Consider the following 27,312-nt stretch of genomic DNA (forward strand, 5'->3'; position numbering starts at 1 on the left):
AAAGACTTTTTTTCTGAAACTCTTTAGGGTTTTCACTCCCAATCTCTGGGAGTTATGTTTTTATATGTTTGCTAGAATATTGTGTAGATGAAAGGAGACAGGAGTTACAGTGTGCATACTCCCAATCATTCACAGCAAACAATATTTTAGGTAGACGGAAAACAGAGGATTATGGAAGGTAGTGCGAAGATAATGAGAATCAACCTTTATTTTCTCCCAGCTCCAAAAATCTATGCTTGACATAGAAGAAATGTTTTCAATTCTGTTGGAATCATTATTGGCGTAATTTTTCAGTAACCACAAACCTATCAGTCCTGGGTAAAAGTGTAGAAGACAATAGGTTAGATATAATTTTTTGCATAGATCTGTACTACAATATCTTTTTTCCAAACTGTCCATATCTTGTGCCAATTGTAAGTTGTCTGGAAGGGCAAAAACAGCATCCATTTCCTCATCCATAAATACACACGTAAAAAACATCCATTGACTCGCAATAGCTGGTGCTTTGAATGAAAAGCTCCACAGTTCTGTCTACCGTGACTGATCTGCGTGTTGGAAGTCTTTCAGCGAGACACAGGCAGATCCTACCTCGTGTTTCAGAAGACTCCGGGCCCCGGATTGCCATCAGTTTGTTGTTTTCTTTCGAGCAAAGCGGTAATGCCGATCAGTTTTGTGGCGGTGCGATTTTAACGCGGTGAACTGTCATATTCCGCGATATACTGGATGTTGTTTTTTGTTACTCCTTCAATTTCATCCTCAGAGGGTGAGTTAGACAATTTTATCATTATTTCGAATGTGGAAAAACAGCATTAAATATCGATATCAAGATTTGTTTGAATCAAGTAGAATCGAAATATATTTCTTTCACAATATACTGTGTTATATGATGTGTAAATGACAAGTTGTGTAGATACTCTCCATTCAAACGAACCTTTCTCGAATAGAATAGATAAAATTTCCATTTTTGATCGGTTCAAAATCCCTTTTTCCCATATTTTCCTTGAAATTCTCACAGGATTTTCCGCATACTCACTATCAATCTGATTAGTTGAGGTCATCAAACAGAAGTAGGCGTTAACTGAACATCTTCAACAAGAACCATCGTCATTACAGCTAAGCAATCATGAGATCATCTCAACTCATTTAAATTAGAGGTCCAGTTATCATAATAAGGTTCTGAAACTAATGATGTTCATGTGGGAAATCAGTGTGTGAACAATCACGGGTTGACATCCCAAACATCAACATTTCTTTGTATATGCAACATGATAAATGCGTAATCTGATGAACTTTGATATCTGATAGGAAAATTTGTCTTCTTCCTGATGCACAGGAGAAAAATAACTGATTATAAGTGGACTTTTCCTGAGGGAAGTAACAGTGATGAAGGATTTTCATGTTAATACGATCTCAAAAATGAGAGATGACTATCCCAGTGATTTCTCCAAACTGATTTTTATCCCAACCCATGGGAAATATCAATCTGTATAAGCAAATTGAAACCCTGAATCAGAAGCTTCTTCCAGATGTTTATACTCTTCTTTTCCCTGTCCCCAGTTTCTAAATGGAGTGAGCAATGAAAGATGTAAGAAACCATCGAAGTGACCATTGGAACCTTTAAAAAATGGGACATATACGAAAAAATCTAGTGTCATATAGCAATGAGTAAAGTGGAGCACGAAGAGAACAAACATCAAAATCCAACTACAATCCAGTAGCAGGTCCATCCAGTCTCTCATAACTTCCATTTCCAAAGAATTTTTGGCAAATGAGATGGTTTAAAGTGACGTATGGACATGAATGGAAAAGCACACATATCTCTGCTGTGTATCATGACTCTGGAAAAACCCAGTGTCCCTCCTTTAGACTCTTTTCTAATTTTTTTCGAGGTGTTTTTAGACTCTACCAATAGTTTTCGCTTCGTTTAGATAGCTCTCAATGAACTCCTTCTGGTTCATACTATGACTAATAAGCAAATTATTCTCGTCACTATCGTCCCTTCGACTACGTTTTCTCTGCCCATTTTCCAGATTTCCCCATACAATTTGCAACACTTCCTCTGTTTCAAAACGACTACTCAAATTTCCTTGAGCCCACAAACAATCACAGCCACAAGGAGAAGATCAAACAAGGATCGAGAAACACCGTTAATTCACAATATTAGATGGGTACCAATTAAATTTCTACAGGATTGGGTATGAATCAAGATCCCCAACACGATAAATGCCGAACTTTCTGTTCATAGGTATCTCCACCATTGTTTCCGCGATTGAGCATACAGCACTCAAGGCAAGGCGTACTTTTTCCCAGAGGTAGCCTTCGGCCAATCATCGTGAATTTCGATGAAAAATTGCAACGAAGAATCGTTGACCTACTTAGCGATCGAAGACTGAGCGTTTATCTCCCAATTAACAAGTTTGATTTTCAAATGGTTTAATTGCAGATTTGTGTTTACTGGTAGGAAATGTGGTGAGTCATAAATGAGGATAGCAGAATTCAAGGATATCTAGATGAGGTGCCATCGAAAAAATGGATTTGATGGATGTTAGTTCCTCAGCAGTTGTTTTTCACTTTTCGACTTAATATTGTTGTATTTACTCGAATCTTATCGAGTATTTTGTTACTCAATTGTTAGATTATTGCTGTTTATACGTTTTCTTTTCATTATCCTTTTCATCTTCGAGTGAACTCCTCTGTCAACTATCATTATTATGATTATTTTAAGAAAAGCTTTTTATGATTAGTTACAATTTTTATTTTCAATTTTCTGTGTCTGATATTAAGGGAAAACCAATAAAACTTTTCTGTGAAATGCATGCACCTCTCAAAGTGTCCCTTGATCAATATTTAACGAGAAGAGACTTCGAGTATCATTCATTACCTCTGCTTTTCATGAGTCATGATCCCTTCCAAGACGTGGATCTTCCTACGAGGCTCTTATGATCGGAAACCAATTATAATATCGCAACTAATACGTGTCAAGCCAAATCCTGTAATAAGTGAACACGGTGATTTAAAGGGCAACGGAAACAATAATCGAACAATAAATCACACGGGTCTCTTGTTTAATGCATCATAAAGCTGGGCGATAAGTGGGCAGTAAGACACAAATAATTGTAGGTGGTACCTTTATTCATGGCTCACCGGTACCACCTCGATATGGGATTATGCGTCAACGTCTATGTACGGGGGAATCACCCAGTGGCGTCCCTTTTTTAATATTGTCGCTAGTGAAAAATTAGGGTCAAACATTCACTATTGAGGTAAACGAGAAAGATTCATTCTTCATCACTGAAGATTTCTCGTTACTGAAGCTACTCGTTATTTCATCTGAAAATGATCTTTAGATGCTTCAATTTCATTCTGGTAATAAGTCGTAAATCTTCGGAATGTGAGCTCAAATGATGCGAAGAATATTGTAATTCCATGCGAAAAATAGGCTTCCACCACCTATTATTACTCTTACGTACTTGAAATTTATGTTTGCTGAATATTTTCGCATAGTCTGTAATCTTATTCGATTTGGTACTAACTTAACATCCACATATGCTGTCATCATCTCATTTCGTGATTCTGCGAATCATGAACTCGGTCCAGTTTCGAAATATCCCTTCATTTCTATTTCGACATATGAATATATTGAATGTGAAACACGGCGATGAAGAGAATGTGCTTGTCCCAGAGAAATTGAAGCCGAAAATTCATCAAATCGAACATTACCTATGGCCTTCTTCAGGGAAATTGAACTATTTCCAATAGTTGGATACATTTATTACAGCGAACCTGCAACGTCTGTAGACCTTTCAAAAAAATGTTTCTATTTGTTCTGCAAACCAGACCACCACAGCTTTCAACACCTCTTCGTTGGAAGAAAATTTACGACCTTTTAAATTATTTTTTCCGTCGAGGAAAGAGATGACAGTAGGATGGAGCCAAATCTGGTGAATAAGGGAGATCTTCTAGTAATTCAAACCCTAAATCACGAATTTTTTGCATGACAACATGAGATTCGTGTACAGGGGCGTTGTCCTGCAAAAACAAAACAGCTTTGGATAGCTTTCCGCGTCTTTTCTTTTTAATTTTTTCTGTAGAGTGGTCAGTAATGTCGAATAGTAATCTCCGGTTATTGTTCTACTCTTATCCAAAAACATCAATCATGATTACTGCATGGTAATCCCAAAAAACCGAAGCAAGAACTTTTCCAACAGATTTTTGGACACAAAACTTCTTAGGTCTTGGAGAACCAGAGTGTCGCCATTCCATCGATTGTTGCTTTGTTTCTGGATCGTAGAAATTTACCCAAGTCTCATCCATAGGAACAATTCGGTTCAAGAAGTCTACTTCTTTTTCAAATCGAGCACAGATCGAATGAGATGCTTCTACCCTTGCACGTTTTTTGTCAACATTCAAACATTTGGGGATCCGTTTTGCAGCAATTTTTCTCATGTCCAAATTGACGTGAAGTACCTATATGTTGAACGTCTTCGTGTGTAATATTCAGTGCTTCAGACATCCGTTTTAGCCCAATTCGACGGTTTGATAAAATCATGTAATGAACTGCATCGATATTTTCGGGGACTGACACAGAAACTGGCCTTCCCATTTTTCACGGTCGCATACGAAGGACATTGATCACCAAGGGTATTAAGCATATCTTTATACATCTACTCACCTCTTAACCCTTTTAAATACAGGTACTTGATGATGGCTCGATACTGCAACTTTTCGATTTTCACAATTTCGGTGGACATCTTCTTTCTTTTAATTTATTGCTGGTTTACTTTTTTGACCTCAAACTTCACACTGACACTTCTAATGAGTTATTGTTCGTTGCTATGGTAACGCAATATTTTTTTATGCATGGAACTGGTCTAAGATAACTAGATATCAATACATCCTCGTACATCATCCAAATCCATTCAACTAAGCCAGAGTTAGGTAAACCTATAAGCCCCACTAATCGTTCCGCCCCTGTCCTAATGAACTGATTCGAGCTAAATGAGCCAGCTCGACTAGAAGCCCTTCGACGTTCTGCTAATAACGAATATCCGCTTCCGTTCTTTTTCCACGTCATGCAACAGCAGACCAAGAAAACTTCTTAACGATATTTTAAAACAGAGGTGCACTGAGACTGATCTCTGAAAAAAAGTCAGCGGTGAGATCGCTCCGCTAGCTACAGTCGTCCAGTTCTTCTTCTTCTTCCACGCTCCTAATGTCTTCATCGCTCCTTGGTTAGCGAAATGACATGATAGATACTAATTTGATGAAACGGTCGGTAACCGGAGTAGACTATAGAAAATTGTTGTCGGGATCAGAAATATGTTATTGTGAACACGTTTTTGCGCGAAGTGTTATTAGATGAAGAAGTATATTATATTCCCGCCACATACAGACACGTATTTTCAGCCAGAGTGTCGATTTCTAGGTGTTGGGAATGGGAACTTTCGTTCTTCACCGTATTAACTGATGAAGGTGGAATTGTTGACAATTCTCAGTTCAGAGACGAAGCACAAGTGTCACCTGTGTGCGAAGCATAAGTGTCATCTGTTTGCGAAGCATAAGTGTCATCTATGTGACGATCGATGATCAGAGAAAATTTACACTACTCACAGAGCGGGGTGTTTTACATCGATGAGACTTATGAAGGGGCGTTCATTTTTTACCATCGGAGAGATGGCGGATTCTTTCGACACGTGACCGTTTATCACATGAGGATCTCTCTTTTTCGAAGTTAAGGTGAAAACAAAAGATGTATTAACTGGGACGTAGACCGCCCTCATGCACATAAAGACGATAAAAGATATCTCTCATTGCTAAAGAAATATTCCGTTTGAAAAAACAGCTCCTGCGAGTTAGGATGAAAAATTTGTCTACCCAATATCTTCACAGAAGAAAAACTGAAGGTGAATGTAATTTTGTGGACAATTGACGCATAAATAATGACAGTTTTGACATTTTATAACAGTGAAATCTTCACAAGGTGGTGAAATCATATACTTCGAACTTCGAAGGAAAGGAAGTTAGTATTATTATTATTACAGTAAAATAAACAATAAAAATTCATTTCACTAAATAATGTCTACCATAATAAAATTCAGAGTTCTACGCAGTGTTCAACCATCAAGGTAATGCTTATTTATGGACCTTAAAAATCTATTGTTGTGGTAATACAATTAATGATATGTAGAATTCACAGCTAAATCGATCTCAACACTCAATAGAAAGTAAATACTTATTTTTCTACAATGAATTCATAGTCGATCACCCACAGCTAGTTATTGCGAAACTATTGTTTTCATTATGTGTAAAAAGCAGTAGACAATAACCCGATTCATTCGCGATATATCTGCTACGGTAATTGATCTAGATTTTTCTCCGATTTCTAATGAACAATGAATGTATCACAAGTCGATTTGAAGCTCCACTTCCTAAGGTACTGGCGTCAATTTAGTTTAGTTTAGAGAGATTGAAGTTCAGAAAGAGAACTCTTCAGGAGGTAGGTGGTCTGGCCGCTTCTTAGAAAGCAATTAGCAACTTCGTACCTTCAGATAATGAGAAACGTCTGGCTAGTGCTCTATTCAGGTGATGATAAGGTTATTGAAGGTTATAAATTTAGGGGGCTCCGCAGTATAATCTGGGGAATTTTGGAAATGCTAGTTCTGCTCGTATAAGAAATGATAGGATATGATTCATGAAATTAGATATCCAAGAATTCTTACTCACTTTGCAGTTTCTCTGATTTTATGTTGATGTGTCATTCTAGTTATGAATGCTTATTGTAATAAGAGGATGTATTGATATCTAGTTAGTCTAGACCAGTTCCATGCAAAAAAAAACCATTGCGTTACCATAGCAACCAACAATAACTCATTGGAAGTGTCAGTGTAAAGTTTGAGGTCAAAGAAGTAAACCAGAGTTACGCAATAAATTTAAAAAAAGGAAGATGTCCACCGAAATTGTGAAAATCGAAAAATTGGAGTATCGAACCATCATCAAGTACCTGTATTTAAAAAGGTTTAAAAGGGTAAGCAGATTTACGAAGATATGCTTAATATCATTGGTGATCAATGTGAAAAATTTGACTGCAAGTTTCAAAAGAGGTAAATTTTCCATTGAAGATGATGACCGATCGGAAAGGCCAGTTTCTGTGTCAGTCCCCGAAAATATCGATGAAGTTCATGACATGATTTTATCAGATCGTCGAATTGGGCTAAAAAGGATATCTGAAACACTGAATATTTCATGCGAACGCGTTCATCATATACTTCACGTCAATTTGGACATGAGAAAAATTGCTGCAAAATGGATCCCCAAATGTTTGAATGTTGACCAAAAGCGTGCAAGGGTAGAAGCATCGCGTTCGATCTGTGCTCGATTTGAAAACGATGTAGACTTCTTAAACCGAATTGTTACTATAAGACTTGGATATATTTCTACCATCCAGAAAAAAATTAAAGAAGAAAAGACGCCAAAAGCTATCCAAAGGTGTTTTGTTTTAGCAGAACAACGCCACTGCACACAAATCACATATTGCCATGCAAAAAATTCGTGAAGGGTTTGAAATACTAGAACACCTCCCTTATTCCATCCGACTATCATCTTTTTCCTCAACTGAAAAAAAGTTTAAAAGGTCGTAAATTTTCTTCCAACGAGGAGGTAATAAAAGCTGTGGAGGTTTGGTTTGCAGAGCAAGAAGAAACTTTTTTTTGAAAATTCTAGGGACGTTGCAGGTCTGCTGTAATAAAGGTATCCAATTAAGAGGAGAATATAAATAAAGAATAAAATATTTTGACATTGAAATCTTGCTTGGTTCTATAGTAGTCTAAGAATTTTTCAAAATATCCTCGTACATATCTATAGTTATAATTTTTTCGCCGATATGTCTCATTTAGTTAATGAAAAAAAAACATTGTTGTTTCCTTGTCAGGATGTTGATGAAGAAAAACGGTAATATGAATATTTCACGAATAATTTCTGGATTGAAAATCATCACCGACTATGTATAATTGCCAATAAAGACCCTTAATTATTAGTTTTCTTCATTTCACTTCAATATAAGCAAGAATTCTTGAAATAATATTGAGACTTCAACGTTGGGTTAAGCGACGAAATGTATATTAGTTCAAGTTTAACATGGGTTAAACCAAGTAATGGCATAAATAAATAAAGGAACGAAAATTTAACATTTCTTTTATAATTGTCAGTTCAAGAAGAGATAAATAATAATAATAAGAGATCTCCTTCAACTGAAAATGCAGCCGATTCAGAGTAAAAGCTTACTAATTTCTGTTTGAACCTTTGTCAAACCTTGTCCTTTTCTGAATTATTAGGACTTCATCAGAAATTCGTCTACAGTGTGATTCCATTACTTATTACGCTTTTAGTCATGTTTTTTTTGTTTATTTGACCTCAAAATGCCTGTTTAAATAGGCCAGATAAAACGACCAACAAAATACCTAATATCACCAAGAAGCTTCGTAATATAATCATAACTTATGCACGGAACAAAATAATTCTTTTGTTCTTTAGCATTTAAATGACGAAAAAATTTAATCTCATTTCGATTGCATAAGTTTCGTGAAGAACCAAGATCCATTACGTTCTTTTTCACGGAAACGCTATATAGACAACCATTATCGAATTGTTATCTTCATTGTTTACTCCGCTTAACTGTGAGAAATTTGCTGCATTCGTCAATGGAATGAGGTTATTTTACGTTCTTCGAATGGTGTGAGGAACAAAACAGTTGGTATTTCTATTTTTAGTGAATCGGCATCTGGTTTTTGATTTACTCCTTCCAATGGTGTACCTACGTTTGAAATGGAAAGAAAAATATTAAAAATACCCTCGGAAATGTTCAGTTCTTTTTCACATACCTACTTAGTGTTTCATGTGGCCAGGAACGACGTTTTTGAAAGAAAATATAAGGAGCTCAACACTTGATAGGGATCATGTATCAATTTATCTCTTCTCGTGGTTTGTTTTTTGTAACTTCTGTTATACGTGTGTTCTTTTAGGGAAAATTGGGATATTTTCAGTTCTTTTATCATATTATTTTCTTACTTTATCAATCTCTTGTTCTCTGAAATCGATTAATTGTAGTAATCTGCAATACCATGTGCTGTTTGTTGCTAAACATGTTGTGTTGAACTCACTTTTCAATTATTTAGTTATTTTATTATTTTTGAAGTTTTCTTCTCTATGTCATGCTATGAAGTATAGAGCCTAGGTAGACGAATACATGAGTTATGAACAGTTCCACATCCCAAGACAAGCTAATCAACAAACAAAGCATCCCATGGTTAAATGGCTCAGCAGGTTTTATTGAAACTCTCGTGGATAATTCAATCCGGCATAATAAAACTACCATTAATCATGACATATTATAATAATCCACGAGAACAGATGTCAATAGATCTCATGCTATAAAAACGTCGTATATATTGTAAAGTTGTTTTATTTATATCCTTAGAGATTGTTCAATCCACACAATCCATAGATTCGAGGCTAATAGCTTTACTATCCTTGTGGAAAATATGTGTGAAATGGACTAACTGGAAGTCATTGATAGTGGAAAAGTGGAGAAATGTTGCTGCGGAATTATCGATTGTTGAAGAATTTCCATAAGTCATGTGGATTATGTATATCAGGACGATAAGTATGAGGTTCTTCTGTGATTTATCTCGAATGGTGGTTATTATTCACAATGAACCATTTTCTTCTTTTAATGAGATTGTTCTAATCTACTTTCGTGAGTAGGTTTGTTGCTGTTTCTTTTATTATGGTGGAATATGTATTTCCCTTTCTCACCACAAAAACAAAATTATCAAAATTTAAAATAGACTGTAATTCATTTCAAATCTGCGTCATTCAAACCTTTGCTGTTGGACAAAAATTGGCAGATCAATTTTTTTTACTAACGTCTCTTTCCTTCCAAATTTTCGATAATCTTCATCTTTTAGGTGGATTTTCCTACACAAAAAGGTTCCGGGCTCACAAAAATCTATAAATCTTCTCATTTTGTGATGAAAATGATCGATTAAGCACCAATTTACGTTTATACCATGATGAACGTCCAATAAGTTTGAAAACATCATCCATCTTTTAGTGAAACTACACCTTTGAAAATGTTTTCTTCCTTTGGTAAATAGCAATGACAACAACATTGTATGAACTTCTCTCGAGAAAAAAGTCTCTGATTCGTACAAGTATTTTAACAGTAGATTCTTGAGGTTAAAAGAAACACTTTTTTCCTTTACCATTTTTTCTCCAGGGGCGGCATAGCTCATCATGAAAACTTAAAATGGCCATATCTTTTTATCAGGGCCGAATAGGAAAAAATGGTATAGGAAAAAAGTGTTTCTTTTGACCCCAAGAATCTGCTGTCAACATATTTGTACGAGTCAGTGGCTCATCCTGTATAGTTCCTCTTCAGTATGGGGAAGCTCGTACATTCAGCAAATATAAGACTCGAAGGATATCTAATGAGTCATCTTTGTATTATTCCTCCGATTCCGTAACCTCTACTCGAATAATGATCCAGTAATTTATGAACATCGCCGTCGACTAAGGATGCTTCCAAGCAGAACTAATTTCGCTCTTCCATATCTGGAAATGTGTACACGTAAGATCACTCTAAATGCTATTATGCAACCACTGGTCGTGACGTTATATATTTATTAGTTACTTTTCGCGATCTGTATAATGTTTTTCTTTCGGAATATGTTTCTGTAATTCATTTTACTGAGGGGAGAGAAGTTTTTCCGCATGCCTGACTTATAATTGGGTGCAATATGGCAATCTGCCTATATGTCACGTATAATTAATTCGATGGTACAGATTTTATTGCTTTGGAATTAACATTTCTTGCCATATCGGTGGTTTTCTAGGCCGGTTCTGTAATTATTGTGGATTTTTGACCATCTGAAAGAATGCATATGAGCACCTGACGCTGTATGGTATGTACAATGGTCACCATATTATATTTCATAGAGCCCAAGAACCATACTGACGATTCTCTGTTTACTTTTAAATGGCTTCTCGTTTGACTGTCTAATTTTAACTACCGTGAGAAAAATCATAGAGTTTTTTAACAATACTGTCACTTGTCAGTTGTCAATCGAGCAGCGAGCAATGAGGACCATAATGTTGACCTATCGTTCGAAATATTCTTTCTCCCAGATGAAGACTTTCATTGTAAAAATCTTTCTCTACCCTAAAATGGATTGCTACCAAGATCTCGCTCCTAGATTTTATCAGCCAATATTTAATGCCTTCAAAGTATATCATTTCAATGTTCCGTTCAACTCTCAGAATTCCGTCACGTTTCTTTCACTGCTTACACTATGAGAACCGTAATATAGGTAGCTATGAACTACCTGGTGTATTTCTGAATTTGTCGGGTATATTGACCTTTATTTCCAGACGTGAGTTATGGAAAGTCGGAGCTGCAAATTAGGGACTCATTTGCTGCTGGATGTTCATTTTGTCCACATGAATTATCGGTTTACATGCATAAGCAGTAATGCAAAATGTAGAGATTAATCTTTGCCTACACCTACTTTGCAACTATCGTAATAACATTACACTGAAGAGCGGTAATATGCTAGAAATCAGGGGCGAATTATAAAGGCGAATACCCAATTTTTCCTTGAACTTCACACAGTTTCCCACCACTAAGTCAGAACGAAGCATGACTGAAGTAATTTAACAGTTTGCAATAAGCACACAGTCGTGAGGCATGTCCTTCTATTTCCCTGTATGACTTATGTCACGGTTGACTCTTTTTCAACATAACCATTTGATGTATCTACTCTGGTAATGCTGATCTACTGAACAAATGCTCGTAAAATTGTATGTCTTGCAAAAGAACGAAGTGAATGTGTTCCTATATGGATTGCGCCAGAATATTCGTTGGCCACTTAAACGATGGGACAAGACTGGGTCATGAGATGATTGTTATGAAAAGTAATTAACAGGATTGTCCTAAGTATGATCAATTACGCAGATAAGAGATAATTTACGCGATGACTGCTTGTTATTTCATTTTGTAATCGTGTTCTATTAACACTGAGAATTTGAGAAAACAATGAAGCCATCAACCTGGTTTTTATTGAATTTGAATCTCAACTTGTCGTATGATTATTAAGCTACACTAGATGCAACAAAATTATCTAGAAAAGAAAAAATTAAAATAAAAGTATGGAAATATAAAGAGACATAAAAATAATGAAAATAGACTCTCGATGAGGAGTTGAATTTTCTCAAATGGCACCCCTAACCAGGTGTCCATTAAAAAATCCACCATCCCTGGTATGGATGCATATCCCTTTAATTTTAATGCTTCCGTTAGCCTAATCTTCAGTGCGACAGCTTTGAATTTGATTATGAAGCTGTCTGTTACTCTTTTATATCAGAAGTAGACTAATCCTAGAATTTCTATTGATAAAGTAGATCAATAACTGATTACTGAATCAATGTCCATGGACAGAAATGGAAATTTCTCGTTAAAATGATTAAACCACCTTATGAACGCATCGATCAAAAATAATTTCGACTCTGTTGACGTATAATTGATCTTAATTATTTCAAAGTGACAATTCTCGTCTGCAAACATTTCAATTGCCATTTCACAGCATGAGCTGGCCAGAAAATGTGTTATGTTCATGACTAATAACGCTAATTTTCTGGCCATAAATATGGAATCCAGTCGTAAAATACACTTAATTGCTGAATTTAATTATTCGTTTATGCGTTTCATATCTCAATATTTTTTTCGGGGATTGTAAAGGGCACCAGTATCTGTATAGTTGGAGAAATCCACTGAATTGCACATTTATTCAAAGTGACGTGAATTTATAACGAGCAATCCCTTTCATTCACCATAGAAATACTCATGTTCATGTTATACTGTAAATGAATAATAACCTTTTAACACGAGATAAAACTTGCAATGATGCCACGTTATTATAATATGCACCTTTCACACCACACGTCCGATCCTATAACACATCATTCATTGCTTCTGTTCTACATAGATGTAGGATATCCAGAAGATTAAATTGGTGGCGTACTGCTTCTGAGAAAGTCTAGTTTCATCAGAGCCTCGTTAGATTAATTATTACTCTAGTCTGATTACACACCACTTGACTTGCAAATATTGTTTTTGTTGGGAAAGCACCTTTAATTGCTACCGTGAAGCAACCGTGCTGAAGATATACACAATCATTGACGAACTGATTTGATATACAAGGAATGATTGGGTTTTCGAAGAATATTAATGATGGTTGATAGAACATTTGTGTTTCAATGAAAAGTAGGGGTTTCCATTTGAAGTATTAGATGAGAATTTGCATGAAAATTCGACATTTGTGTATACCAAGTAGGATTTTTTTGACAAATTCAAACTGAAAACATATATAATGGCTTCGATAACAATTCCTGACAATTTATTTCTCCAATGACCCTCTACAACTACAAGCTATACCGCAAGATTGCTCTAAGAATACAATATTGTTGGATCAGCGTGGCATGGACAAGACCAAGCAGCGGTTCCTCAAGAAAATAATTTCAATTTAGATAATTAAAAGATAAAAAGTCAATGGGGAACTGTAAAATGACTTGTCAAATCTAATAAATCACGATTCGGAAAAGTGGAGCAGCCATAATAGAATGATTTAATCTGGATGGATCTGAAGCGACTGAGCATAAACAGAGCGAATTAGATATAATGTGAACAGGTCAGAAAAGCACAGATAATGACAAAAACTCGATTCTATGCATGTCGAGCTCTTATCTAACGCTAGACATCAATTAAAACTGAAATCTCCACTAATCAGAATCAATGTCCTGTTTTTTAGGCTGTTTCCAGATTGTAATGGCATAGTTTGAGAAAAACATTATCGGAGTTCATTTAAACACTTCATTCTTTGGTCTAGCACATTAATTATGCAACATTTTTGTACTAGTCAGTTTTTATATGCTCCTTGAGAGCACCTTTTCGATGGTCATTCCTGTATATGATTCTTTTAACCAGATGATAAAGAAAAAAAGAAGTTTCTCAATTTAAATACTCCTCGACAGCTTGCTTGATGTTCAGTATACAAAGATCTGATAAAATAGACCGTCTACAGAAGTAGTTGGATTTTCAGTTCCAGATATCTAGCAATTTCTCCAAGTATTCAAAACTATACAACTCTTACAAAGTTTTGAACGGCCTATCAAGTATTCGCTGCATTTAATTGCACATTAGATTACTCAACCTACTTCACACAATGATGCATTTGAAAATGGTAGTAAACGATTAACCATTGCGGATAAACTGCTGGAAATTCCGATAAGATATCCAATCTATATTGTTCATTGTTACCTCGTTGTGTTCTCTCTGATTTATTTTGTTCCATTTCAGGATTATCAATCCATATCGCCTTGAACCTACTTTCCATTGTGGATCGTTTTTTTCTATTTCAAGACTGCCGATTGTCTGTGAAAGCAAAAGATACGTTGAAATAACGCCTGGTTATCGAGTACCACTAGGTTTCATCTCAATTAACTGCTCAAGATACGTTTTTTCTTGGGAATTTCAACAGGGGAAGTGGACACGTTACTGACAACGTGATTGTGGAGTACTTGAGTGAATATGTTTTTCTGGAATTTGAGAATTTGCGAGAAAGATCTGAAATATTCTTAAATTCGTTATGATTAATGGTATATTCCATCAAATAAATTCCATTGCATTGAAATGAACGCATATCATATCTCCCAGAAAAATCATCGTAGATCTAAATATGCTACATAATCTAAGAGAGCAACTCTTCCAATAATAAATCTCAGCTATATAGATAGTTCAAAAATACTGATGAGGACAGAGATTCGCAGGTAAAAATATGAAATAGATGGATGGTCCGAGATCCTAAACAAGGTTAGACAGCTTGATTCGATACTATAATTTTTTAATGGACCAATAAATGCAATCTAGGGATATCAGAATGAGAAAAAATAATAAAATTCTTGGTATGTCATTAATTATTTTTGCATAAATTAGCTTTTAATGGCATTTTTCAACGTGCTTCGGAGCTTATGCTAGATTTTTGATTCCCAGAGATTGCGAGATGCCCTTCAATAGTTTTTTAGGCTGCAGAAGTGAAGTTTCATAGACCATAGTTCAAATTCACGTATGGGACTGTTTGACAAAAAGGGAGGTGCTAGGAGTTAACATAAAATTGCAACGAGGCTTTCAACCCACATGATTTACAGCGACATAAAGAAACCTTGTGATTATAAACAACCGCAGGCGTTTATTATTCAATGGACAAAGGTTAGGGATTAGTATATCATCAAATTCGAAGTATTCCAAATGGTTAGGTATTAGATACGGAATTTACAACAGATAATATAGATTTACTTTCATTCGGCCTTCCGTGGATAACCTTGAAGGCCTTCTTCAACAGTCGATTTTGCATGTTAAAAATATCACAGATGATATGATGAAAGTAAGAGGGAGTTCCTCATCAAGATTGTGATTGCCAAACAAATTGAATGCAAGAGGAAATCCTGGGTTGCCAAATAGGAATTCTGCTCTAAGGTGAGAGAACTTTTTCGTTTCGGTTTGTCCTTCAGTTGCGGACTTAGCAGTCCTTGCTTCATTTGAAATTGTTGGAAAATAAAGTTTTTATTGTACTAAATACAGAGTGAACAAAATGTAGATGTAGAGCATCAAATTCATGTCTTGTATTTTCTATAGTGTGCTAGAGCAGGTCGATGTTCATTCTTGATTAAGCAACTTTTCATGTATACAAGGATATATCGAAGAATTTTTAGCCTACTATAGAACCAAACAAAATTTCAATGTCAAAATATTTTGTTACTCAACATATTCTCCTCTTGATTGGATACCTTTATTACAGCGAACATGCAACGTCTCTAGACCTTTCAAAAAAAATGTTTCTTCTTGCTCTGTAAACCAGAACTCCACAGCTTTTATAACTTCTCGTTGGAACAAAATTTACGACCTTTTAAACTTTTTTTCAGTTGAGGAAAGAGATGATAGTCGAATGGAGCCAAATCTGGTGAATAAGGGGGTGTTCTAGTAATTTAAACCCTAAATCACGAATTTTTTGCATGACAACATGAGATTTGTGTGCAGGGGCGTTGTCCTATAAAAACAAAACACCTTTGGATAGCTTTCCGAGTCTTTTCTCTTTAATTTTTTCCCGTAGAGTGGTCGGTAATGTCGAATAGTGATCTCCGGTCATTGTTCTACCCTTATTCGAAAAATTAATCATGATTACTCTATGGCAATCCCAAAGAACTGAAGCAAGAACTTTTCCAGCAGATTTTTGGACACGAAATTCTTAGGTCTTGGAGAACCAGAGTATCGCCATTCCATCGATTGCTGCTTTGTTCCTGGATCGTAGAAATGTACCCAAGTCTCATCTATAGTAACAATTCGGTTTAAGAAGTCTACATCGACACAGATCGAACGCGATGCTTCTACCGTTGCACGCTTTTGGTCAACATTCGAACATTTGGGGATCCATTTTGCAGCAACTATATGATGAACGCGTTCGTATGAAATATTCAGTGCTTCAGATATCCGTTTTAGCCCAATTCGACAGTCTGATAAAATCATGTCATAAACTGCATCGATATTTTCGTGTTTTTGAGGAGATTACAATCACTACCCTTCGAAGAAAAATATTCTTGATGACAATATCAATCACTCCTTAAAGTGTATGACATTGACCTCGAGATATATTAAAACAGTGGAAATTCCAATTCAATAAGTTTCTAGATCTTCGAAGAACTTACAAATCATAAAAGACCGAACCATATCAAGATCTTTCTATACTTAGAAAGCATAAAAATTATCTGATTATGAAATCTGCATATTGAAAAGAATTCCAATATTTTTCATCAGATTTAGTAAAAGATTATGACGCATAGTTGGATACTTGATACAAAAACTGAAAGTGCAATCGAATAACAACTTCGTACGTTGAAAGGGGGAGGAGAAATTACAAATTGAAAAATTCCCGCCATTAAAACGTGAGCGTTTAATCCTCCATAGAATAACTTCCGCGATATAGAACGTCAATCTCCCCTGTTCCCATAAAAACCAAGTGGAAGTCTGTTAAACCGGAAGCGACAGTTGCCCTACGACAACAGGTGTATTTGATTAAATTCAAACCACTCGCTTTCAACCTCCTGGCTAACGGATATAGCATTTCTACAAAACGACCAGTGTAATTTCCCAACAATACCCACGACCAGCTCATCTCTCGTTTTCTCTGAAATTCAAATGGCAGGAATGACGATTTGAATCGGCTACATTTTATAGGCTTCATGACCAAAGCTGCTCGCTAAAACCCATATGGTTCCGTGGCTAACGGTCCATGGACTCGTCGTCCGTCATACTCAGGGTTGCCAAGTCTTTCTGCTGAAAAAAACAATATATTGCAGCCCCAGAAAGCACCCACTGAGAATAGGTCTAGTTGTCAATATTTATATCACAAATATCTACTGCATTTTTCCATGTCAATGATATTCCCTTGGATGTAATGAATTCACTATTACATAGCAGAAATTTTCCTACAGTATGGTCATGCATGACCTGCTTACCCATAAGTACCCAAGTTCTAGTTCAGTCGTTTAATGGGGGTTAGATAGCATTTGACAGTTCGCGGTTCGATGTACTGGTATGATTACATACATCAGTCCCCCACAATAATGATACCAGTCTCAAACAGAGCAGGAACACTTTAAAAATAACTAATTAGATCCCCAGTTTTAGCCATGTCCATGTGCCTTATGGCGCTGTCCTACAGTATCTAATTTCTGTTGAATTTTCGTTTCATGGTTGTCTGACCAGCGTGAGAACTTGTCCAATCCTACACAATCAGGACCACTCAAGTTAGAGTATTCCATATATCCTTCAGAGTTCGTTGGTTACAAAATGCAGAGTTGGGCTTCTCTTGAAGGAGAGTTTACTGTTTTGTTTTTTCAATAGGCAGTTACTTCATTAGGAACTTGCTTTTTATATCATTTTTCTTAATGCAACTCGAATTCAATCGAAATAAACTTCACGTTCAAACAGTGAAGCTTATGAGGAGTAAATCTAAATCAAATTCGGACAGAGATCCTTTGAAAATGTCAATGAGAATGACAAGGCATTTTTTTTAATATCTTCCTTCCTGTACCTCTAATCGTTTCCGTATTCATCGTGAATGTTGTAGATAATAAAATTCTTCACAACTTTTGTCTGAAGCCATTTTCCATGCTCTTAACCGTTTTCGAGTTAGAGGGCGAGGAGCTTAGCCACGCATGCGAAAGGCCAAGGTCAATGTAGAAACCCAGTCTAATGTACATCCATCGCTATATATCTCAAAAACGTTCAAACGTAGAAAAAATTGCTTCGGACAAAATTTGTAGAGAATGTTATGTTCTACAACTTTTATGATAAATGCGAAAACAATTCGAAGCCCAGGAGAGGAGATAATTCAAAAAAACTCATTTTTGTGACCTTCATTATTATTTTTATTGTTTCAGCTTGCTGAAACTGTTAGTTTATATTTTTTCTGTTATTCTCGAATCATATGTTATTATATCACAAATGAGAGATAGTTTAGAAGAAAGTTTTGATGAGTTTTTCAAACTGCCACCAGATGTGCCATACTTTGATCATGTTATCATCCTAGTTAGAAAATGCTCAAGTTACCAGAAAGTAGCACAAATGATGGGAGACAAAGAATTCGAAATCTTGCTATTTATGCCTTGTGTCAAAGGCAAGTTACAAAAAATGAATCAATGCCTGGCTTCAAAAATGGAGTTAAAATTAGTCAGATTCCAAAACGATCGTAGCATATAGCTTACTTTTGTTGAACTCTATACAAATATAATACAAGTTTGTGGTCATCAGAACCTGCAGAAAGATTGCTTCTTCTTGTAGGTGTTTTGTTCTTTCCCCAACAAGAAGCTTATTGTCTGATAGTACATTCAAAAATCTGGTATTTCTGAAAGAAAATTATTTTTTCACCGATTAATCAAGTGGGCTGAATTAGTTTCAGTTTATTTACATAAGACCTGACTGTTTTTTATAATCTGTATTTTGTATTTCAATTGAAAATTGTTGAAATACTGTATTTTGTTAATCCCCACCTGTTGATATAAAGAAAGTACGAGTAGTCACCTAGGCAGTGAGGCATTTCTTCTCTGGCTCTCAACCGAAGTGCCATATATTGGCATACCGCGAATAACTCAAGGATTTGTTTGAGTTACGACAAAAAATGCTTCGAGATGTTCGCGGCTACCGGAAACAACGAAATTCCTCTGCTTCTGGTATTCGCAGGTCTTGAACTACTCGGACAATTTGCAACCCGAGATAATTATTCGCATACACGTTTGAAAAAACATTCGTCTACGAACTTAACATATCCCATGTTATACCCAGACTTGTTCTGAATGCTAAATCCCCTTTATGACAATGGCAGCTCACACCAGGTCGAAGTGACAAAAGAATTCATTATGAGTCATCAAAAAGCGCCTAAAGTGTTGTGTACCTGCCCGCAGGATTGTGTGTGTGTTTGAACACTTCGATAAGTGCAGCAATAAAAATTCTTCGGAGAAGAATGAAATTGTAACATCGACAAACGCGAAAGTTCCTCCAACGTTTGTCTTGGCTGGGCTAGATATTCGTGGTATTTTAGGAGTGTCATCGAAGAATAATAGAAAGAATTCAAATGGGATAGCTACGCTGCAGGCTGATTCTGAATTTGGAAGATATGGATCTTCAATTATTCATTGCGTGAAGGATAATTGAGTTGTCCGATGAATTCAGGATAAGGCGGTGACAATTCGGGTGCTCCGCACAAGTGTTAGATTTCAATCGGGAATTCATTCTTTTCGACGGATTGAGCATGCCTATATGAAGCATGGGAGCATTTTCGGTAATCTTATTCATTGATTAATGATTTGCAGAGAAGATAACATATCTGGCAGTTTCAGTAAACCTAAACAATAAAAATTGGCCATAAGTGGCACAAAAAGAAGTTTTTTTTGAATTATCTGCTCTCCTGGGCTTCAAATCGTTCTCGCATTCATTATGAAAGTTATAGAGTATAATATTTTCTACAAACTTTGTTCGAAGCAATTTTTTCTACGTTCAAAGGTTTTTAAGATATATGGCGATGAATGTACATTGTACTGGGTTTCTACAATGACCTTGGCTTTTCCCATGTTTGGCTAACTCCTCGGCCTCTAGCTCAAAAACAGCTTAAAGTATGTAAAATTACTTCAGATAAAAATTGTTTGGAATTTTAACATCTACAACTTTCGTGATCAATACAAAAATGATTAAAGGTACAGGAAGATAGATATTTGAAAAATGTTTTGTTGTCATCTTCAAACTGTCAGATTGAGAAAACTATCCTTGACTGGTGTCAGATTAATGGGTCAACAGGTCTGCAACACCAAGAATAACCCTCTGTATGAAAATCTGACACGCTAGAGTATGTACAAGTAACGATTTTTCTTTCATCCGCTGTAACCTTGCGTCACGTCCGAATTGTCAGTCTTTTGAAAAGTAGCTTCCTTTGGGTCCAATAGGTTCAATAGCTTCAGAACATTAGAGTTGTTTTGTTGTACTTGATGGCAAAAATCTTCAAATAAAATTATTTCCACTCTGAAAACCATCAAACTGGACCGAACACTTTCAATAATTCCCAAATATTCCGACCACCACAATCAGAACGTTTCAATTCAACCGCCAACAATGCCAAATTCATAATTCATCGTTCCTTCAAAGGTAAAAACAAACACAAAGCTTCTACCTCGTCACGGTATCTTCCCATCTACGTCTTTCCCTTCACGCTTTCTACACCAAGAACCACGAATCCAATATTGCACCATTCTGCGGCACACACTCCGTTGCTTCCGAGATTTCAGCAACGGCCACTTGTCCTGAATGGGAATTATTCAGATTCGGGGAACCACCGGCCGTAGAAACGGCCGTTGCTGTTCGACGGAATGGAACCGAAGAGAATGGCGGGTTATGCTCAGCTGATCGCGAGACCCTTGCTCTTAACGGCCACCTTTTGTTGGTCAACAGGTGCTCTTCCTACAGGGATTCGCAGGTGGTTTTTAAGATTCGTGAGTCCTTGGGCGTTGGATGGGTAATTAGTTTCGTGATCATCTGTGTCGTCACCTGTAAACCGTGGATATGCAACTGCCAAAAGATCGTTGGGTATGGAAATAATCAAGACGATTTGTGAGGTTAACTGCTGCTGCCTTGTTGGGTGACATTATGGACTATTTCGTCAGAAGTTATTTTCTCCTCAGAGATCTATTCTTCAGTTCTTTAATTACACGTTCACTATCGTTCGGCCAGAGGTTGTTTTCCATTTGAGATATTCATTTAGAAACATTGCCATTATAAGGACGAAGAGCTGGAAGCGTCAACAAGACATCGCAGTTGTGAAAATCAGCTGCAAAATTGTCGACAAAGAAGAGAGGTATCTCGCAAACAGATTTTGCCCAAAAACTTCTAAAGGCTTATGAAGTTCAGTTAGTACAAGAGCTCAATCCTATGGACCATCAAAAACGTAGCATCTTGGATGAATGCATGAAAATAAACCTGAATTTCTCTGATAAATCATCAGGTATGGGCGATGATACACAATCAAACATGATTATTGACAATCCTCCTCATAGTAGGTAAAAATGAGCATATGTTGGGCTAAATCCGAAGGTTATTCATGTGACAACGTGAAATTTTGATGATTCATCTCCAAAGAGGAGGAAAAGAACAATAAGTTAAACGACGACAAATTATAACCCCTACCTACCTATTGTCAGTGTCAGTATCACTCTATCGCGAAGTAGCGCGTGCGTTGTTAGCGGTATTTTGGGGATGCGTTGTAAAGGCTTGTCCCGACTATCTAGCGAACCTATTCAGTATTAAGTATTGTTTACGCTCAGGTGGCAGCTCATGTCATACTTATTTGAATCCAGTCGTATTCGCGACCGTCAGTGGTGACAGTAAGCTTGATGGAGAGTTATCGATATAACTCGCGGTATAAAGAGTTTTGAACATTTTGTGAAATATCGTTCGGTTTATGCAAGTGCGTTGGATTTTTCCGCAATTTCTGGTAAAAGTGGAACGATTGAAGGTAGGCTGATTTTACGAATAGTAAGGTAGATTTAATTCAGCAGGTTTTTTTCAATTGTAATTTTGATTGAGTAATTTGAGGGGAAAGTTGGCATAATCTCAAAGGACGCTTCACAACTTGAAATATTCAAGTGGTTGTTGCCAAATGGTAATGGTAAAGGGGATGTTTCTTTCATTGACTTCTCAGTTATACTTATTCTTCCAAATATTTCTTGTTGTTATATTAGTAACCTTCTTTTAATACCTATTATAATCCAGATTCAATTCATACGGTAAACATACTCAGTTATGACCGGATTTTGAGTTTTTAGGAGCGAAATTTAAGAGGATTCAACATGTAAAAAGAGGGGCTTCCTGGCAAAAATAAAATGTCAAATGTAGATTGCGCATTAACTGCAAAAATATCTTCATTGCGTTTCGGAAGAAATAATTTCATGTTTCTTCGAATTAATACCTCCTACCATATATGATACAAAAATGGTCATATTATTGATATAGGGGTGTCCTTCCCCAAGCTGTTAAAGCTATAAAAATTGGAAATTCCATTTGAAAGACAATGATGGGTCTACCTCAGCAGATGAGAACCAATGAGAGGTGAGATTTCTCTTTGAATTACACTATTCTGAAAAATAGAGGGTTATACCCACTTATAAGGTATCGATTTTGTCCGTAAGAAGATTTGAAACCTAATTGAGTTTATTCCTTATGTTAAGGAGATTTTATGTTCCAAGAATTCGCGAATCACCCTACACACTTTCCCTTATAATCTGTCATCACACACCTCTGCTCAATTCACAACTGATGAAAGCCTCACAATAGCACATCTTTGACGAATCTAAACACAGAAGAACGAGATGCAAGCACCACTCGCTCAAAGCTCATCTAAAAAAGATGAGATTTTTAATGGCTGTCTTTACTGGACCTGGTATGGTCGACGAAATAACCTTATGATCGTAGCCCATCTAAAAAGATGAGTAAGATGGTGTTATATAAACCAAAAACACAAAATCTCAGTTTGAACCAAATTGAGATTCACCTGGTATGATCGATGAAACCCTTCGCAAACGTTGTCTTTGAGGAAACGAGAATACTAAGGGCTATCCTGCTGCTCTGAGGCAGATAAAGTTAGACTCGATGTTTTTGGTGTCCTTAGACTGATCTCTGTCATCTAAGGATGAGATTAAAAGGTGATAAACTCACAAAAATCATTTCTGGAGCACAACAGACCGCACGTGTCGTCTGTCTAACCAACCAATCAGCAACAACAACCTGTAGAGAGGTGTTAAGAAGAAGGATATACGATATATCATCTACTGAACCCTAAATTGACGATTTCAGCTAACTTAAGTCGTACTGAAGGACTCTTAACCTAACATAACCGACCCATAAGCATCAACAACCTGTAGAAAGGTGTTAAAAATAAGGATATACCATATATCATCCACTGAAGCCTAAAAAAAAAGAATTTAAGCTAAATTAAGTCTTACTGAAGGACCCTCAACCTAACCTAAGCGACCAATAAGCATCAACAAACTCTATAGAGGTGTTAAGAAGGAGGATATACCATATATCATCTACTGAATCTTAAAAAGACGATTTCAGCTAACTTAAGTCTTACTGAAGGACCCTCAACCTAACCTAACCGACCAATAAGCATCGACAACCTGTAGAGAGGTGTTAAGAAGAAGGATATACCATATATCATCTACTGAAGCCTGAGAAAGACGATTTCAGCTAATTTAAGTCTTACTGAGGGACTCTTAACCTAACCTAACCGACCAATAAGCATCAACAACCTGTAGAAAGGTGTTAAAACGAAGAATATACCATATATCATCCACTGAAGCCTAAAAAAGACGATTTTAGCTCACTCAAGTCTTACCAAAGGACCCGACATGAACCACGATTCAAAACATTATTAACTCATGGGAAGATACCGAAGATTCGAGGTCTAGGCTCCAAGGAATTCCTCTCCATAGTCAAATAAAAATAACCGCAAAAAATGAAGCAGAACTTCAAACCTCTGCTGAACATGAGATGTAGCATTTGGTCAATTGTATGTTGGGTTTCGTGCAGCAAGACAACTGTCTTCATAAAACCCCTCCCACCCATCTTTCGAAGCCAGTAGCCACGTACAGATGTAGTATCAACAGGACGCACCACGCTGTGCTTTGTCTCTCCGGTAATTTCCCATAGCCACGAGGAAAAAAGCCGAAGTCGTCATAACACATGGTTAAGCTGCAATTTGGACTGCCATAAAGTATATTCATTTATGAAACATTGATATATTTCTCCGTTTCTTCACCAACTTACCGGTCTTGCGGAGTGTACGACGGAAAGAAATTGCGCCCGTAATCTATATTTATCCCTGCGTATAATTATGATGAGAGAGGGTTTGCCGGCAAAGCAACATAAATAAGACTGCTTCTGTTCTTTTAATTTTTGGAAGCATTAAAATGAAATCAGTAGTGTGTAATTACTGCGGGCGATCTCTTTCCACGTTTCTTTTGTGCGCTGGTTGAAAACGAAACCTACTGAAAATCTGGATACGTTGTGGGTATGTGGTGCGTGTCTTTACCCATATAATTTTCGTCGGTTATTTGTGCATACACGGTTACCTATGCGATAATTAAATCCGTGTATGAGGCTGGCTGCTGGATTTATCGATTACGATGTGGTAGTTTTGAAAGACGCAGCAATGTCAGTTGTGAGGATCCAACGATTACGATTACGATCTACAAACAGAAAAATTTGGATGCCAAGGGTGATGAAAAATACTGATCTGAATATTTGTAAAGTTTGAAGGTATTTTGTGACCCGTTTCGAAAATAAATTCTACGAAAATGTGTGACGAAACTATTGAATAAGTTACTGTAAAAGGAGCGGCTAATTTATCGTCAGAAAAACAGACAAAAAATTATTTAAAGTGCTTCAAAGAATTTTGTACTTGGTGCCTGATGAATTTCTTAGCAATAGTGTGTTACTAGTATACAGAGTGGCCTAAAATGAATGGATAAGCCTGGTCATAGTAAAGCACTAGACTTCACTCTTTTTAATGTACAGGATGATTCATCGTGATGTCCTATTAGATTTTATGGAGACCTAATCATAATTTTTTGCTGAAAATTTGCATATTGTGCATATTGATTGACTTTCTCCCTGAAATATTTCGAGGTCTTGATCAGTCTACTACTGAACACCACCGAAGAAAACTAAAATTCCGATCAATAATTGTGACATCTCATGAATTTTATCTACTGAATTGTTTGATGAGATTATTCAGAATCCATCAACAATTCATGAAATGTTAAAATAATTAATGGAAACATCGAATTTTCATTTAATTCTAGTTTCTTGAAGCGACAGACTAATCAAGAAGTTGTAAATTGTTGTTTTCCCCTTGTTTCTCATTTTTTCTTGATAACCCCCTCTTTTCCGACATGGAATCGACTGAAATAATGACAAATATTGGTTATAAATTGAAAAAATCTCAAGTTCTGATGGATTCAATTTGCTAATTTTCTCATACAGATGTACATATCCTTTCCAAATAGTCCTCCAATCTCAACCTATATTTTGTATAATTCATTTTTATAGGGATACCACGAAACCTAACTTATCCTAACCTAACCTAAACTATCTTTTGTATGATTCATTTTTATAGAGATCCCACGAAACCTAACCTATCCTATCCTAACCTAACCTATCCTATCCTAACCTAACCTAACCTAAACTATGTTTTGTATAATTCATTTTCATAGAGATCCCTAACCTAACCTATCCTGACCTAATCTATCTTTTGCATAATTCATTTTTATAGAAATCTCACGAAACCTAACCACTCCTAACCTAAGCTAACCTAACCTAACCTATCTTTTGTATAATTCATTTTTATAGAGATACCACAAGAATGTCATCTTCATTCTTCTGTTAAAAATCACAAAAAATGAAAATACCGTTCATAATAGGTATGGCTTTTATCTCTGTTTCGAATAGAAGAACTTCTATAAGTCATATGAAAGTTGGCCATATGTATTAACTCCCAATATACGACTTCCTTGTTCTTCCTAACGACTCTTCAGTTATTAAAGTTGCAAAATAGCGATAGAAGGTGCTAAATTGACGTTGTGTTGAGCGAGCACTTGGCAAATTGAGTATTTAACTGGAATCGTTTAAGTAACGGCTAGTCATTTCACTGGAGAATTAGATCGAGGAAGTTAAAATTTATAGAGAGTAATGGATCACCTTCAGTAGATAAGAAGTCTGACTAGTTTGAGATATAATAACTCACTACATTCAAGAAAATTGGTTACTTTTAGAGAATGTCTTTCATCGACAACTGTTATAAGGGCACACTTATAATCGAAAAAGTACAGAATTTAGCAGAATCTGAAACATGAAATTTGATAGTTGCTAATTTATCCGGAAATTTGGGATCTTTTACTGCCTTATAGCATATCAAAGTTATGGAAGTTGTTTCGAGGTTTCCAAAAACGAAACAGTTGACTCAAATGTTGCTATTCTACTCAAAGCTCTCGAAAGTGAACCTAGAAATGAGAAATGGAGAAATGAAGAACTCAGCTTTCTCAAATATAATGCCAGAGATCGGAAACCTTAAGAAAAAAAGTTTTCTCGATCTATTGCAAGTAAAATCATTTTTCATTAGTTCCAAGCCGGCACTGGACGAACTTTGTATCCATATACGCGATAAATGATCGAAAAGTCATGAACAACCATCGTAAAACAACATTGTTATTACAATGGTTTCACCTTTCGCCATCCTATCAATAAAATTTCAATTTTATAGATAGAACAGGTCGATTTAAAATATTTCAACTAGATAAAACCATGTTTACAGTGCGATAGAAGCTTGTTTGTACAAATATTGTTCCACATTCTTGTTCTGCAGAAGATTGCTGTTATTTCAAAACAGAAATACACTTTCCTCGTTTGAATTGATGTCGAATGAAACTCAAATATCCAATAATTCAATCAATAGATTGAATCATACAGGTTGTTTTTAAGGACGAGCCTTTTTTTGAAAGAAGGTAGAATTGGTCCAAATAAACCGAGCCCTTAATTCCTTAGGATACATCTGCAACTCATATTCTTCATCAAGGATCTAACTATGATGTGGGTGTAAGAACGTT

At 36.1% G+C, this 27,312-nt stretch overlaps 1 protein-coding gene across 1 annotated transcript in view; it reads left to right on the forward strand.

The window, feature by feature from the left end:
- Positions 1 to 644: 644 nt before the first annotated feature.
- Positions 645 to 27,312, forward strand: part of LOC123309783 (ras association domain-containing protein 9-like) — a 50,683-nt gene continuing 24,015 nt past the window's right edge. The window contains exon 1 of the mRNA XM_044893051.1: positions 645 to 763. The gene's annotated coding sequence lies outside the window, so the exon portion shown is untranslated. The remainder of the gene's footprint in view (positions 764 to 27,312) is intronic.

This window comes from Coccinella septempunctata, chromosome 3 (genome assembly GCF_907165205.1).
Source record: "Coccinella septempunctata chromosome 3, icCocSept1.1, whole genome shotgun sequence".
Classification (NCBI taxonomy): Eukaryota; Metazoa; Arthropoda; class Insecta; order Coleoptera; family Coccinellidae; genus Coccinella; species Coccinella septempunctata.